The 14,133-nt window shown below is 45.0% G+C and overlaps 1 long non-coding RNA gene across 1 annotated transcript; it reads right to left on the bottom strand.

Annotated features, from left to right (window-relative positions):
• Nucleotides 1-6,068: 6,068 nt before the first annotated feature.
• On the bottom strand, nt 6,069-8,921 carry LOC131916098 (uncharacterized). Its single transcript, XR_009380500.1, has 3 exons — nt 8,768-8,921; nt 7,200-7,256; nt 6,069-6,997 (listed from the first exon to the last, which is right to left on the bottom strand). It is a non-coding gene; the product is annotated as an uncharacterized LOC131916098 (long non-coding RNA).
• Nucleotides 8,922-14,133: the final 5,212 nt, after the last annotated feature.

Here is a 14,133-nt window from a genome sequence, read left to right as displayed (position 1 = left end):
GGTTGCTATGGACGCTCACGCGCATAGTAACCGTGCTGGGACAGTGGTGCAGGGAGAATGAGGGGTCCCGGAGACATTGGAACTTAGGGTCCATCCCGAGGCGGACCAGCTGCCCTTGGGTCTTCCTTCTGTTAAGTTTTCAGTAAACACAATATTTCTGCAGGCACCGGTCACGTGTTTTACTTAAATGTCCATCGCTGCCACCTCCTTCCAAGCACTAATAGAGGTCCTTTTAACAAGTGGGGAGACCGAGACTGTAGATGTTCATTGGTCTAACAGTCACACCCAGTCGCTGAACTAGCCCTAAAATGCAGACTTGGTGGGTTTAATACTCCCCAAGTGGCATCCCAGCTGTGCCAGCCCCAATAACTCACACTTGCAACTGGTAACATGAAAGAAAACAAAGCCTCCGGTTAATCACTCTTGATGTTCCTTGTGCACACTCCCAAGATGAGGAAGCTCACCCAAGGGACCTTACAACACGACACTAGGCATTCAGGGGAAGCGGGAAGTGGGTCCTCAGCTTTGCCCATTCAGAAACTTGGTTGTATCAGAGGCTAAGGCCAACTGAACTCATAAGAACCTGCCGAGGGATAGCTAGAATGATGCCAGCAAGGTGCACATTAAGTGACTCCAGCTTTCTGACAATGGAAATAAGCCCAGAATGTTTCCATCAAGTGTGTGGTGGGAGGGGTGCAGGGCTACAAAGAACAGCTGAAGGTCCAGTGCTTACACATGGAGGCCCCTGTCCCTGTATCCCACCCAGGACTGAAACGCTAGCCTTCTCTTTCCCAGTTCTCTCCCCCTACAGGTAACTCCAGATCCTAATTCAAGATGCCTCTCTTGAATCTACCATTTTCATTCTTTTCCTCTCAACACGCCATCAGCATCCTTGACTGGGCTTTGGTAATGCTGCCACAAGCTGCCGCCAACATAGTGTGTTGGTTCTTGGTGCCAGAAAACCAGAAATCTCTGAACCAAATGTAACTGAGATCTATTGAAGATGGGACAGTCTTAATGGTTTGTACCGCACCTTCTTCAATAGACCACAGTATGGTGCTGACCGAATATTAGTCACCCTGTGTCTGATTTTAAAAGAAACAGGTGAAATGATAGCACGAAACTTCCTGGGTTAAATTGATCAACCCTATTCACAGGGGGAAAAAATGATTTTTTTAAAACATATGTCAGATACCCTTTGTACAATTGTCAAACGTTTGCCAGAATTAAAAGGTAATTATCTCCCTTGCACCTTATCATGCTTGCCACAAAGAGTTCCTCGGCCAGTATTTGTGACTTGGAAGCACAGATGCCATGTGTAGCAGAGAAGACTTACTGGAGGTTTCAACGCAGAGAGGGCTGATTGAGGCAACTTCTCGGCTTTGCTTGAGGAGCACACTGCTTGAGGCCAACTATACAATTTCCTTCCTCTGTCCCGCTGTCAGCAGACTTCCTCTCTAGTCACTCTGGGGCTTCCTCACTCAGTCATCAGCCACCAGCAGTCCTTATCCAGAAGCCATCAATCCTGTCCCAGCTGCATGCACTTCCTCATCAGGAACCAAGGGCAGCTTTGTCTACTGAGATCCTGGGGCTCCGCCCACCCTTGCCATCCCAGTGGCTCCCTCACACCTCCTCCTTGCTTTCCCAAAGGCATGGGCTGCTCTCTCACTTGGCTACTCTTTGGAAATCTCTGCTTAGCTCTGTGTGCCTTGCTAAGCACCCCCTAAAACTCCTGTTACATACCAGGCCCTCTGTGAGAACAAAATTTAACTTCCAGTTAACAATATCACCTCCAAATCTTAGCACACCCCATTTCCCTTGTCTGCGACCTTTCCACAGAAAAAGATCTTCTCACTGACATTTATTTGGAAGCACAGTGCATCCCACCACCTGGATGTCTGGAGTAACCCCTCCACTGCCCTGCCACTCCCTCTTCGCTCTCCCTAGGGACCTTCCTTCTACGTTAGCCTATGCCAACCATCCCCATTAAACCTGCTTCTTCATCTGCTTTTCCAAGGTATTGCCCTTCCCTTCCCTTCCCTTCCCTTCCCTTTCTTTCCCTCCCCTTCCCTTCCCTGTCACATCTAACTAAATGACATATGTTCCTGACCTCATCATGTATTCCTGCCTAATGTCATAACAGTCCCTCTAACTGAGGTCTGTTGCTTGCTCCTGTGCCCAAGTCCCCGACCTAGTGTCTCATCTAGCACAATGCTCTGTGAAGGACAGTCAACTGCCACTGTCACCCTGCAGAATGACTTCCTTAGACTGTAAGCTCCTTAGCCCTATAAACCACATCCACTCACCATCTCCTTCCATGTAGCAAGGACCCAGTTTTCAGAACAAAACAGTGACGCTCCTCTGTCCGCAGCTAAGACACAGTCACAGACACTGAAGGCTCACCAGTACAGCCACTAGTTGTTAAAGGGTCACTGCTGTGTTTTAGGACCTGGAGAAGACAGTAAATGATGCATAAACTCAGCATGGTAGGATCTACAATCCGGGGCAGGTCTCAGGCGAGCCCAGCCATTTCTGCTCCTGGGGAGAGTGTTGTGCAGGGTGCACTGAGAACAGCATCGATCAGCTCCTTTTGTAATAGGAGGAAATGAACACTGGGTGTGAAAGAGTGTTCCAATAGTGGCAGAGGCAGAGGCCCCCAGAGTGGGAATGTATCCATGAGTGAGATTTGGGATTATATGTGGTCAATCTACCTTTAGTTTCTGAGCAGCCACCATGCAGTTTTCCATGGTGGTTACACTAAATTACATTTCTGCCAACCACACACCAAGGCTCATCCTTCCCCCACATTCTCCCCAAGTTATCTTTGTCTTTCTCTAATAACCATCATGACAGGTCTGGCTTTCCTGGTTTCTTACGTGAAGACTTGCCTTTCCAACACGATAGCTACTTCCTTGTTAGCAGCCTATGTGTCCCAGACTTAATGATGCTTTCCTACAAAGAGCGGCACCAGCCTGCCCTTGTTTCAAGCTGCCTTTCAGGGAAATGGAGCACACTGCTCAAAGAGAACCATAGGAGTTCATTAACTCCCTTCCCTCCCTCATGCACGAGTCCTTTCATCTCTGACTCCCGCCAGTGCCCCCTTCAGAAAGGTAGCTAAACGCACCCATCTCTGTCAGTCTCCTGTGCCATCATCAGAGTTGAAGGCACCACATCTGCCTGGATTGTGGCAAAGGCATAGATCTGTTTGAGATAGGGTCTCCCCATATCGTCTGGTCTTGCACCATCACACCCGCTCTTTGTAGTGCTCTTAACAGCCCATCCTGTCCATTTTCCAGATGATGCAATGGAGGCTTGGAGGGTAGATGACTTGAACATTATGATCTAGGCAGCAAGAGCTTGGCTTTACTACCTGACTCTAACATCTGAGCTCTTTACCTCTACTCTACAAGTGAATAAATACACTTGAAACAATGATCAATCGAACCCAGAACCAATATGTAGATTTTGCCGTGCCTAGCACTACCCTTCACATCAATGCATACTCTGACTCCAGTCTCATCCTTTAGGGGAAGGATGGCATGTGTCCACAGTCATAAAGTGCTGACAGCCTGTTGAATTAGCTTATCTGAGACTGATGAGAGCAGTTCAGGCTGATTCTGGGGCAAAGGTTCCCAGGGAAAAGGTTTTCAGGACATGTTTTGTCAGGATAATCGCCTTCAGTAGGGCAGTCTTGGTAACAATGCCCTCAAAACGGGAAGGGGTGGGACCCATAAAGCAGGTACTATATCTTGGATCTAAAGTGTCTTCTAAAGGTGCATGTATCAAAAGGTGGCCTAGCATATCATACTCCTGGGATGTGATAGACTACCTAACCTGTTAGGCCTTGCAAGGGGAAGTTTGATCATTGAGCGCTACCATTGAAGGGGATGCTGGGACTCTGGCCCCTTCCTCTTCTGCCTTTGTTTCTCATCAGCCATGAAACGAGCAGACTTGCTCTTCTCCTCACTCTTACCATGCTGTATTGCCACCCTGGGTCAAAAGCAAGAGGCAACCATGAAACTGTGAGCCCAAATGAAACATTCCCCTCTTTGATTGGCTTGGGTAATTGGTATCAGCGATGGGAAGCTTATACAGAGGCCCAGTGGCTGGTCCAACAGAGTTTGAACAAACCTCCCCTGGGATATAGGATTGGAGTTCTTCAGAGTCATGTCTGCTGTTAGCACAAAGTTGGAAGTGAAAGGGCATGGGCTTAGATGACTGAAGGTGGTCCACTGCTATGCTGTGAGATTTAAAGATATGCAGGATTATAGTCAGGTAATGGATGAACTTCTGTTCTTCTTTGGTGATAGAGGAGGAACAGAACACGTGTGTTGCTCCAGCTTCATGTATACCATCTCACCTCTACTTCCCATGAAAACCCATAACATGGATTTATAGAGCAAATAACTTGACCAAAACCACATTAGATGACTGAGCTGGAATATAACCTAGGACCATGTAACTCCAAACTTGTGATACTTCCTCTGAATCTGATGCTGTACACTCCACTCAAACATCCTTCTTGTTATCTTCAGCATCCCCATGCTTGGTTCACGACAGACATCTAACATATGTTTACTCAATGAATGGACACAATACTTGGAGGAGAGGAACTAGCATCTCCTTTGGCACTTACTGGCACTATAAACCTGAGGCCATCCCCTAGGTGAGCTAGAACACAGGGCTAATGGCATGTTATCCACCCCAAAGGGAAGAGAATTGATCAGATGCTCTGTTGATAGTCTTGCCTCAAAACCAGCTAGAAGTTCAGATGCTCATGTAGAGCAACTCCAGGCACAGACTTCTGGAGGGACTTGCTTCTCTTCTTCCCACGGAAAAATAGAACTCTGGAGAAAGGAAGGAGAATGAGGCAACACGAGAAGTATTTGTTAAGCATGAGTGTGTATGAAGATGTGAGCAGGGAGCCTGTGGCCGCATTTTTCTAGTATGAAGGGAAGCCCTAAAGGCTGGAATAGTCGGAATCCCTTCCTTTATTTCTTTAACAGAAGAAAAAAAAGGAATTCATGTTGATGAGACATGTTTCTCCTGGCACCATGAACTCAGTCAATATCAACCAACCAGTCAATCAATAAGAGTTCGCTACCTGAACAGATCTGTGTGTTCCTAGCAGGGAGAGAAAGTTAGGCAAGTTTCTTTAACGCTGGTGCTCTTAGAATCTTTAATAGGTCAGTGTATCTTCCCATGGCACTCTAACTCTGAAGATTTAAGTATTTAGAATGCTTAACATCTCCAGAGACATCAGTGTTTCATGGAACACACCGTGGGAAACCTGCTTCAGCCCACGGCAATAGTTCTATGGTTCAGAACTGCAATTCTGAACACAGTTCAGGACTAGGAACGTGTTTCGGTGAAAAAGAGAAAAAAATATGTTCAACCAATCATTGGGCTTTTCCCACAGCAATGTCTGTCATTCTGATGTGAGAATTGAGGATGGCTACACCATTAAGTATATGGTCTAAGTGTGTGGGGGTCGGGGGAGGGGTCATGGAAAAATGAAAAAGGTGTAAAGGTGATGGGGTGTTTTGGAGAGAAAAGGGAATATTAAAGCAGAGAAAATAAAAACCACTATTTATATAGCAGGCTAGCTCTGGCTTCTTGTGCCCTCCAAAGACTCTTAGCTCCATATTTTGTTGCTCCGTATAGAGGGGAGTTGGAATGTTCACATTGCAAAAGAGACAAACGAAGTATTTGTTATATGCATTTTAGAATATTATGAGCTCTCAAAAATGCACTCATTGTCTCTGTCCTCAGAAATAAATTGCTTAGAAACAAATATGAAGAATTTTATTCAAATTTATACCATCAGTGTCTAGGACTTTACTTCCTATGAGTTCTGAATTAGAAAGCTACCCTTTTTGTAAATGGTAAATTCAATCTATAAATTGCATAGGAGATCAGAATGGATTTAAAATGCAGAACGGAATACCCGTCATCACAGAGAAGGGCTTCGTGGAGGATTAGTCAGGAAACTTGGCTGGGTGTGTGATGCATCCATTAGGAATTTTTATCATTTACAGCAGGGCTAAAACAGCATCAACAGTCACTGCAGTGTTTGCTTATGTTACTAGGCTATTTGTAAGGGTGTGTACTGCAGTCAGCTTTTTCAATTGGGTGGACTTTCTCAGCATGATATTATAGGGCACACCCTATTGGGGTAGGTCTAGAGAGTGGAAGTCTGCAAATGCAGTCAAGATTATGTATCGTCGAAGCCCATTTTAGCAGATGAAAGTACTTAGGATGGCATGCTCTCACAGCTTTGCTTCCAATCAGGTGGAAGGTAGTGAGCTCTCACAGGGCCTGTCATCATCCACTGGTCGTTTGTGTTCACATTTTGCCTTTCCCATTAGACTGAGTCCTGTGATGATGGAGACTGTTCTTCTTAGTCGCAAGAACCATTTGGAGGGCATGTGTGTTGCTCCACCTCCACACACACCATCTCATCTGTACTTCTCACAGTAACCCATAACATGGATTTAAAGGGCAAGTAACTTGACCAAAATCACACTAGATGACTGAGCTGGAATATAACCTAGGACCATGTAATTCTAAACCCACGCATGGTATTTCCTCTTTATCTGATGCTGTACACTCCACTCAAACGTCCTTCTTGTTATCCTCAAGATCCCCACGCTTGTTCCTGTTATCTGTAGCATCCCCATGCTTGGTTCACGACAGACATCTAACATATGTTTACTCAATGAATGGGCACAATACTTGGATGAGAGGGACCAGCATCTCCTTTGGCACTTACTGGCACTATATTATGGGATAAATCCCCAAGGTGAGCTAGAATACAGGGCTAATGGCATTTTATCCACCCCAAAAGGAAGAGAATTGACCAGACGATCTGTTGATAGTCTTGCCTCAAAAACAGAAGTTCAGATGCCCGTGTAGAGCAACTCCAGGAGAATGGGACAGACTCTGAAAGGGCTTGCTGTGGGACTTGCTTCTCTTTTTTCCATGGAGAAATAGAACTCTGGGGAAAAGAAATCCAGGTTTGAAGTTATCAAGCAAGATGCACGAGGAAGCACTCAGCAGCTGCCTCGGAAGTCGAGATGGCAACGTGATTAATCTGTCTTTGTGCCTGAAGACTTTCTTGTATGATCAAGGACTGCCCTGAGACCTCATCTTAGAAAGTCCTGGTAGTTACTGATAGTCCCATATCATAAATTACTCACCAATGATAACAGCCAAAAATGACTCATCTGAAGCCTTATAGCTGAAATTCCAACAATCTGAAAGAGATAAAGGGGCAGACTTAGGGAGGGGAAGAGAAATGATTTATTTTAATGTTGTGAAAAGTCCTAAAGGGATAAATGTTGATTATGGATAGTATTGTATTGTATTTTGTAGTGTATATTAAAAATAAATAAAACACCGGATGGCGGCTGAGTCAACTTGTGACATCGCGGCTCTAAGGTCAGTGTGTGATCTGTTGTCTAGGATCCTGTAAAAACTATTAATGAACATAAGTCTCCAAGCAGAGAAACACCCATTATCCTAAGATATAAGAGATATACTGTGTCTCATCCACATGTGTCAACAAGATCTTCAGTAGTCAGAAAAATTAGTGTCTATGTTTGGCTGCCAGTGGGGGGATGTTGGAAATTTGATAAGACAGAGACAGAACACCAAACCACATCACTGAACGTTTTTTTTAGCCCTCAGTAGCATGTGAGGCAATGAAAGCCAGGCGGAGTGCTGGAACTGGTCCAGAATGGTTTGGAAGAGGTCTTCTTCAATCCGTAGGATTTTTCTACATTGGTTGCAAAGCACAATTGTTATCAAACACTAAATTAAATGAATTTATTATTTAATCAATTATATTGAATCAGTGGTGATAAATACTTGAAATGCCCCACTTCCTAATTATTTCATCTTATCTTTGAATCTTTTTGGATCTGTTGAGTTCTCATGACAGAAATACAACCCAATAGTATCCTTTTTAATACTCCCAATGCTGAATTCAGTGGTTTTTCAAAACTTACTGTAGCAGCAGTATTTATACAAGGAAGCACATCAAAATTTTCTCTACCATGAAAGCAATGGAACCCACACCTGTAATCTCAGTACTTGGACTCTGAGATGACAAGAGGATCACAAGTGTGAGGCCACCCTGGGCTACAGCGAGATCTGTGCTGCTCCCTGACTTGAGAGACAGATACAGAGAGACAGATACAGAGAGACAGATACAGAGAGACAGAGAGAGAAACAGAGAGACACAGAGACCACAGAGAGCGAGACAGAGAGAATGGGAGAACACACACTAAACTTTGTGTCTATAGCCGCTGAATTAGCTCCTATGTTTGAAAGGAGTTATCTGAGTCTGTAAAGAAGACACTCATACCATCCCATCATACATCACATCATATGTCTACTTCACTTCAACTCAAATTCATTCATTCCAAAATACGCCTTTTGGTCTTGTTACCATGAATGAGTATAACAGCCCATTCATGTTGGAGTTTCTTTGGTTCATTAACTGCAGCAATACCTTGGCCAGTGACACAATAATAGAATAGTCTGTGAAAAATCAATTCACTACAGGGAATGTAAAATATGGGATGTTGGTATGTTTTATTATTTATAAATTACATCCTATAGGATCATTAATAGAATTTTAGTGTATAATAAATGTACGTGTGCATTCCTACCCTCACTAGAATAGGTGTTAAATGTTTGCATCACTGTGAGTGGATCCCTTCTCCGTTCTTAGAGATTACCCACTGGTGAGCAGTAGACAAACCTGGATAGTGTAGGCTCCTTTGTGGACACAGACGTCTGAATGAAACCCAATCTCTTAGGAGTTCACAAGTAGAAAAGCATCCCTGGCCAGGAGTCCTAAATTGCTCATTTACAGGTTATGCAGTAAACCTTGTAGGTCTTTAAATTGATAGGAGTTTCTGGAAACAAGAATGGAGTCAGGTAGTGATAAGTATGCCACACGTTTTTACAAAATATTGGACATGACAGTTCTCAGTAATTTGGTGAGAAACTCAGTGACTCTTGCTGTCATTATTAAGATGTAACACGAATCTTAAAAGGTCTTATTAATAAAAACAAAAAATCCAGAGCCAGATATTGGGGTGAAAGCTGAAAGATCAGAGAAACAGAACAAGCCAGCTACTAGTCCTTACCCCTACGAAATCCTCAGCCTCCAGAGAGTGAGTTCCTGTTTCCTCATGCCTTATGTACCTTTCTGTGTCCTGCCATATTACTTCCTGGGATTAAAGGCATGTGTCCTTCCCAAGCAAAGGCATGTGATCTCAAGTGCTGGCATTAAAGGTGTGTGTCACCACACCTGGCTCTGTTCCCAGTGTGGCCTTGAACTCACAGAGATCCAGACAAATCTCTGCCTCCCAAGTGATAGGATTAAAGGCACATGCCACCACTGCCTGACCTCTGTATCTAATCTAGTGGCTGGCTCTGTCCTCCAATCTCCAGATAAGTTATTGGGGTACACAATATATCACCACATTAAGATCATTTATCTGTTGTTTATAAACTGGTAACAGCCAGAGGCTGGCTCCTGCTAGCTTGAGAATGAATTGTGATGGCCTTTGATGGCTTACATTGGCTTCTGCCAGCCCTTTCTGAGTTGCAGACTGTGAGATGAAATAAGTAAAATTAGATTAAATTATAAAACAAAATTTAAAAAAGATGTTACTAATATATAAAAAAAGAAATATAAAAAAAAGAAAAGTAGCACCAATGGACCTCATTCTCTACAACCTGAGCTGAGGCTTTGCCCAAGTTTGTTGTTGTTCTGGCTGTCTCCAGGTGGCTGTAGTCAATACAGTCATTTCTCCAACTCCTATCCCCTGGGATCTTAGGGTCTTTGTCCAGAGCATGGGCACCCAAAGATGTGTCACTCTTGACAGTCGGCTCCTGCACCAGTAGAAGAAAGATGGTCTCGGAACATCAAAACCTGTTCTGCTGACACAAGGAAATCAGAAAGCACCTGGGTATTTGTGCCTCAGGCCAACCCTTGACCAGAGATGAAAGAGTCCAGGGCACAGATACCCCGGTTCTGCTGCCTCTGACTGGCACCACTCAGGGATGTGACAGACAGTGTCTCTAGAGCTCTTCCTGGAAAGGATCCAAAGTCACCTCCTGCTTCTCCTTCCTGCCCCTCTGCACCCACATCCCCATTTCCCTTTGTTCTCCTCACCACATTTCCTGACGAATCACTTTCATGGGACTCCATGGGGTAGGCTTCTGAGCCCAACCTGAGATAGTGGCCATGCTTTAAATGCCCACTTCCAGCACTCTTGAGTCACACTGACTGGCGAGCCTCTGGCTCAACAGGTAGTTCTAGGCAGGCTGGCCAGCGCATGGAGGTTGCCGGGTACAGAAACAAATATAGGCAGATCCTTTCTTGGGAGGATTGCTCTTGAGTCAGAGAGAGTGGTTGAGTCATTAGAGCTGATGCTGCAAAACTCTCACTGAGATTCACAGATTGTCCCATGAGACTCACGAGATAACCATGTCACTGGGAACCTAGTTTACTACACCCTACAAACCTTTCCAGTGTCCAGGCACCCTCCTGTTTCCAAGGTGCTTAGGTGTGACTCTCCGTCCTTTCTGTGACGTTCATCCCTCAGGGTCATTGGGGTGCCCTTAGTGTTCATGAGTCCTAAACTAGCTGGAACCGCCTGCTTGATGGACACAATTGTCTGGCCATTCATTGCTTAATTCTTTAGAAAACGGGACTGAAAATTACAGAGTAGATCCTAACAGTTTGAACAGAAGCCAAGATAGAACCCAGGTACACTGGATGATGAATACAGAAGGAGCTCCACATTACCACTGAAAGGGAGAGGACTAGTGTGTTCCCTACGTCCTAGAAAAGGCAGCTGTGCCCCCTTTTGTCTTCCACAAACCCCTAAAGCAGCCAAGCTAAGGCTTTGAGTGTGACTAGGCTAGAACCTAAGAGTATTGCACTACAGGTCCAGGTGGAACAAGCTTCGGGTACAGGAGAGGCCGCGGAACAGAAAGGTACCAGCATTATACCCTCTCCATATGAAACCGAAGCCCATGTTTTACAGACTCAAGTAAATGTCAGCAATTATGTTGCATATTTGCCTGGAATCAACATCATCTCCCCCTCCCCGACCTCACAGGTCTCTTCAAGGCTTGTTGAGATCTCAAGTGCTTCTCCAAAGCCAGTAATTATCTCATGGGAGTCACAATATGCAGACATTCTGCTCAGCTGATTTCCCAAGTGCAGTGTATGACTCATCTGGATCTCCCAGAGAGCTCTCTCCCTGCACATTCACTGTCCTCCCCAGATTCATTAAGCTGGCTGCCAATCCATATGGATGCAGGAAAAGTTTTCTTGGATTTGAGCAATGATATCAGGTCTGAAAATTTTGTTCAGATGGACTTTGCTCACATCAACCTAGATTTTGTAAAGGCAACAAAGCAAACTTGTGCATTTCCTCTGAGATGTGTATTTTTGTGTATGCTTAGCCTCCAATGAAAAGAGTTACCAAGAATTTGCTTGCAAATGAAGTTTTCTGATTTTTTTTGTATTAATTCTTATTTATGGGTTTAATTTAATTTAAGATCTCTTCAGTTCTCCAGGAGAATGCTTCAAGATTCTCATGGAGTACATGCCCTTGGAAATAAGTTTCGGATAACTGAGGTGAGTGGAATCACAGGAAGTGCAGGCTATGAGGAGCTCCACAGGTCCGCAGTTCACGTTCCTGGATTAGATGAGGAAACAAGACCACAGACTGGATTGTCCCAACTCACCCACATGGCTGGGACAGCCGTCTCCAAACAGCTTTTTCACTATATCCTAGTATAAAGCCTAGCCTGAGCATTTTCATGAAAGCTTTCATTTCTAGCAAACACTTCACCCTGGAGCTCTTCCCGCCTCCCTGCCTGATCAGACCCTGGCTGTAAATGTTCCATCCACCATTGGTTAGAAGCTATGCTTAGCTACTTCAAGACAAAAACAAAACAAACAAACAAAAATGCAAACACCCAGAAAGTTCGCTTCATCTTCTCCCCAACCACCCTAATAGCCTTTCAGTTACCTCATTCTCCGGAATTGCTTACACATATATGCTGCTACCAGATGTACTGTGGCGGCAGTGTGGAAGTATCCCACAAAGATCTCTGTGTGGAGGGGGTGAGCCTCAGCTCACTGAGATGCAACAAAACCTTTAGGAGGCCAGGCTATGGTAAGGAAGTCAGGACATTGTGGATGTACCCTGAAGAGGAGGTACTGGAATCCCAGACATTTTCTGTTCCTGTTTTTGCTTTCCGGCTACCAGGCAGTGGACAGGCCTTCTCCACCAAATGCTCCTACCATGATGCACTGTGCTGCCAGAGGCCCAACAATGGAGACGAGCAACCATGGGCTACTGAAGCCAACCTTTCTTCCTTTTAGCTTGGTTATCTTAGTATTTTGTCACAATGATGGAATGCTAAATAGCATAACAGCCTATGTATTTTCTTTATATTTATGCAGATGTATATACACTATGCTCACATATGTACACATATTCTTACTTATATATACATATACATGCCTATATACTCTCTGCTTTCCTACAGGTTATTTATCTGAGCACAAAGTGAAAGTTACAAACTGCATACTATATTATTTCTTCTTATCTCATTCAGCACAGCCTTTGGATCGCCGTCCAGTTAAATCTGTAGCAGGCACAATGAACAATGCTGTGATATGTAGGCACTCTTCTGTCACCTCTCTGGTCTCATGGATGAGAGGCTTCACTCATAGCTGTCCACAAACACACGACTGCTTTCACCTGCCCATTGACGTCACATGCGCACTGAAAACAGTTGCTGTGCCCTTGCTGAGGAAACAAAGAGCTGGCCTGTTGTCCCTCCCTGGAGGGACTGCACAGGCCCACATTGTACGGTGGTTGTTCTTGCAAGACAACACTGGATGGGCACATGCACAGGGCCATGTGTGGTCACAGGTAATTTGTGGAGCCCTCAGCCTTCAGCAGCCATGTTACCATTGTGTCCTTTGCTTCCAGAATCCTGCCAAATAAATGCTTCCTTTTCCTTCTGTGTCACGAACTGCTAAGAACTGAGAAAGACCTACTCTGCATATGCATCTGCTACAAGCCCTGGAGACTGTAGTGATTACAGCGACAGCTTCCACAGCCCCTATCTGGGGCCCCCACCATCTCTATGGAGCTGCGTGTTCCAGCCAGGAGAATGACAGATGTATTTTTCCAACTACAGTGGCCTCTGTGGCATGCTGGGAAGATTACAGGCTTGGTCATTGTGATGATTAATCATCACTGTCAACTTGATTGGATATTGACTCACCTAGGAGACATATCTATAGGAGTGTCAGTGAAGGCATTTCCAGGGATGCCTGACTAAACATGGATGCCTATCTGAAACCAACCCCAACTCTCCCTCCCCCACCTCACTTGTCTCTAAAAGGCTTGACAAGATCCCAAGTGTTTCTCCAAAGCCTTCCCATAGGCTAGGATCCCAGGCTGAACTAAAATGGAAAAAGAGGAGAAAACAAGTGAATCAGCATTCACCCCTCTCTGTTCCTGGCTGTGGACAGATGTGACCAGATGTTTCTCGCTCCTGCCACCAGAGCTATCATGGATTGCACTCTCAACTGCTCCCTTACGTTGCTTCTGGGCCAGTGTGTGGTCCCAGCATTTGGTGAAGTGACTAATACAGCGGTAAGGCAGATGCTGACAGCTGGCCGAGGCTTGGACCCTTAACCTATACAACACGCTGAATGAGTCATTGGCCTCTCTGAGGCTCACATTTCCTACGAAGTCAGCATACTGACTTCAACCTTGCATACCCTGCACAAAACAGAAGAACATGGGTGAAGTCACACCCCTCTTCCTTCCCACTCAGTGCAGCATCACTCCTATGGAACTAGAGAAGGTTATTTAAGGGAACGTCTATGAACTTGCAAAGTCACACACACCAGCTGTTTCCTCCCAGTCTCCCTGGACCCACAGCAGCATTCAGTAGAACAGACACTCTATGTGGTCTTTCAGCAGAACCCACTACGAGTCAGAGCCCGATTACACAGGCCTCAGCAATGCTGGATGACATCATCAGCTCTTACTGAAAAGGACAAGGGCTTCTGAA

This window comes from Peromyscus eremicus, chromosome 8a (genome assembly GCF_949786415.1).
Source record: "Peromyscus eremicus chromosome 8a, PerEre_H2_v1, whole genome shotgun sequence".
Taxonomy (NCBI): domain Eukaryota; kingdom Metazoa; phylum Chordata; class Mammalia; order Rodentia; family Cricetidae; genus Peromyscus; species Peromyscus eremicus.
Note: the sequence above shows the minus strand (reverse complement) of the source record. Positions and strands in the feature narration are given on the sequence as shown.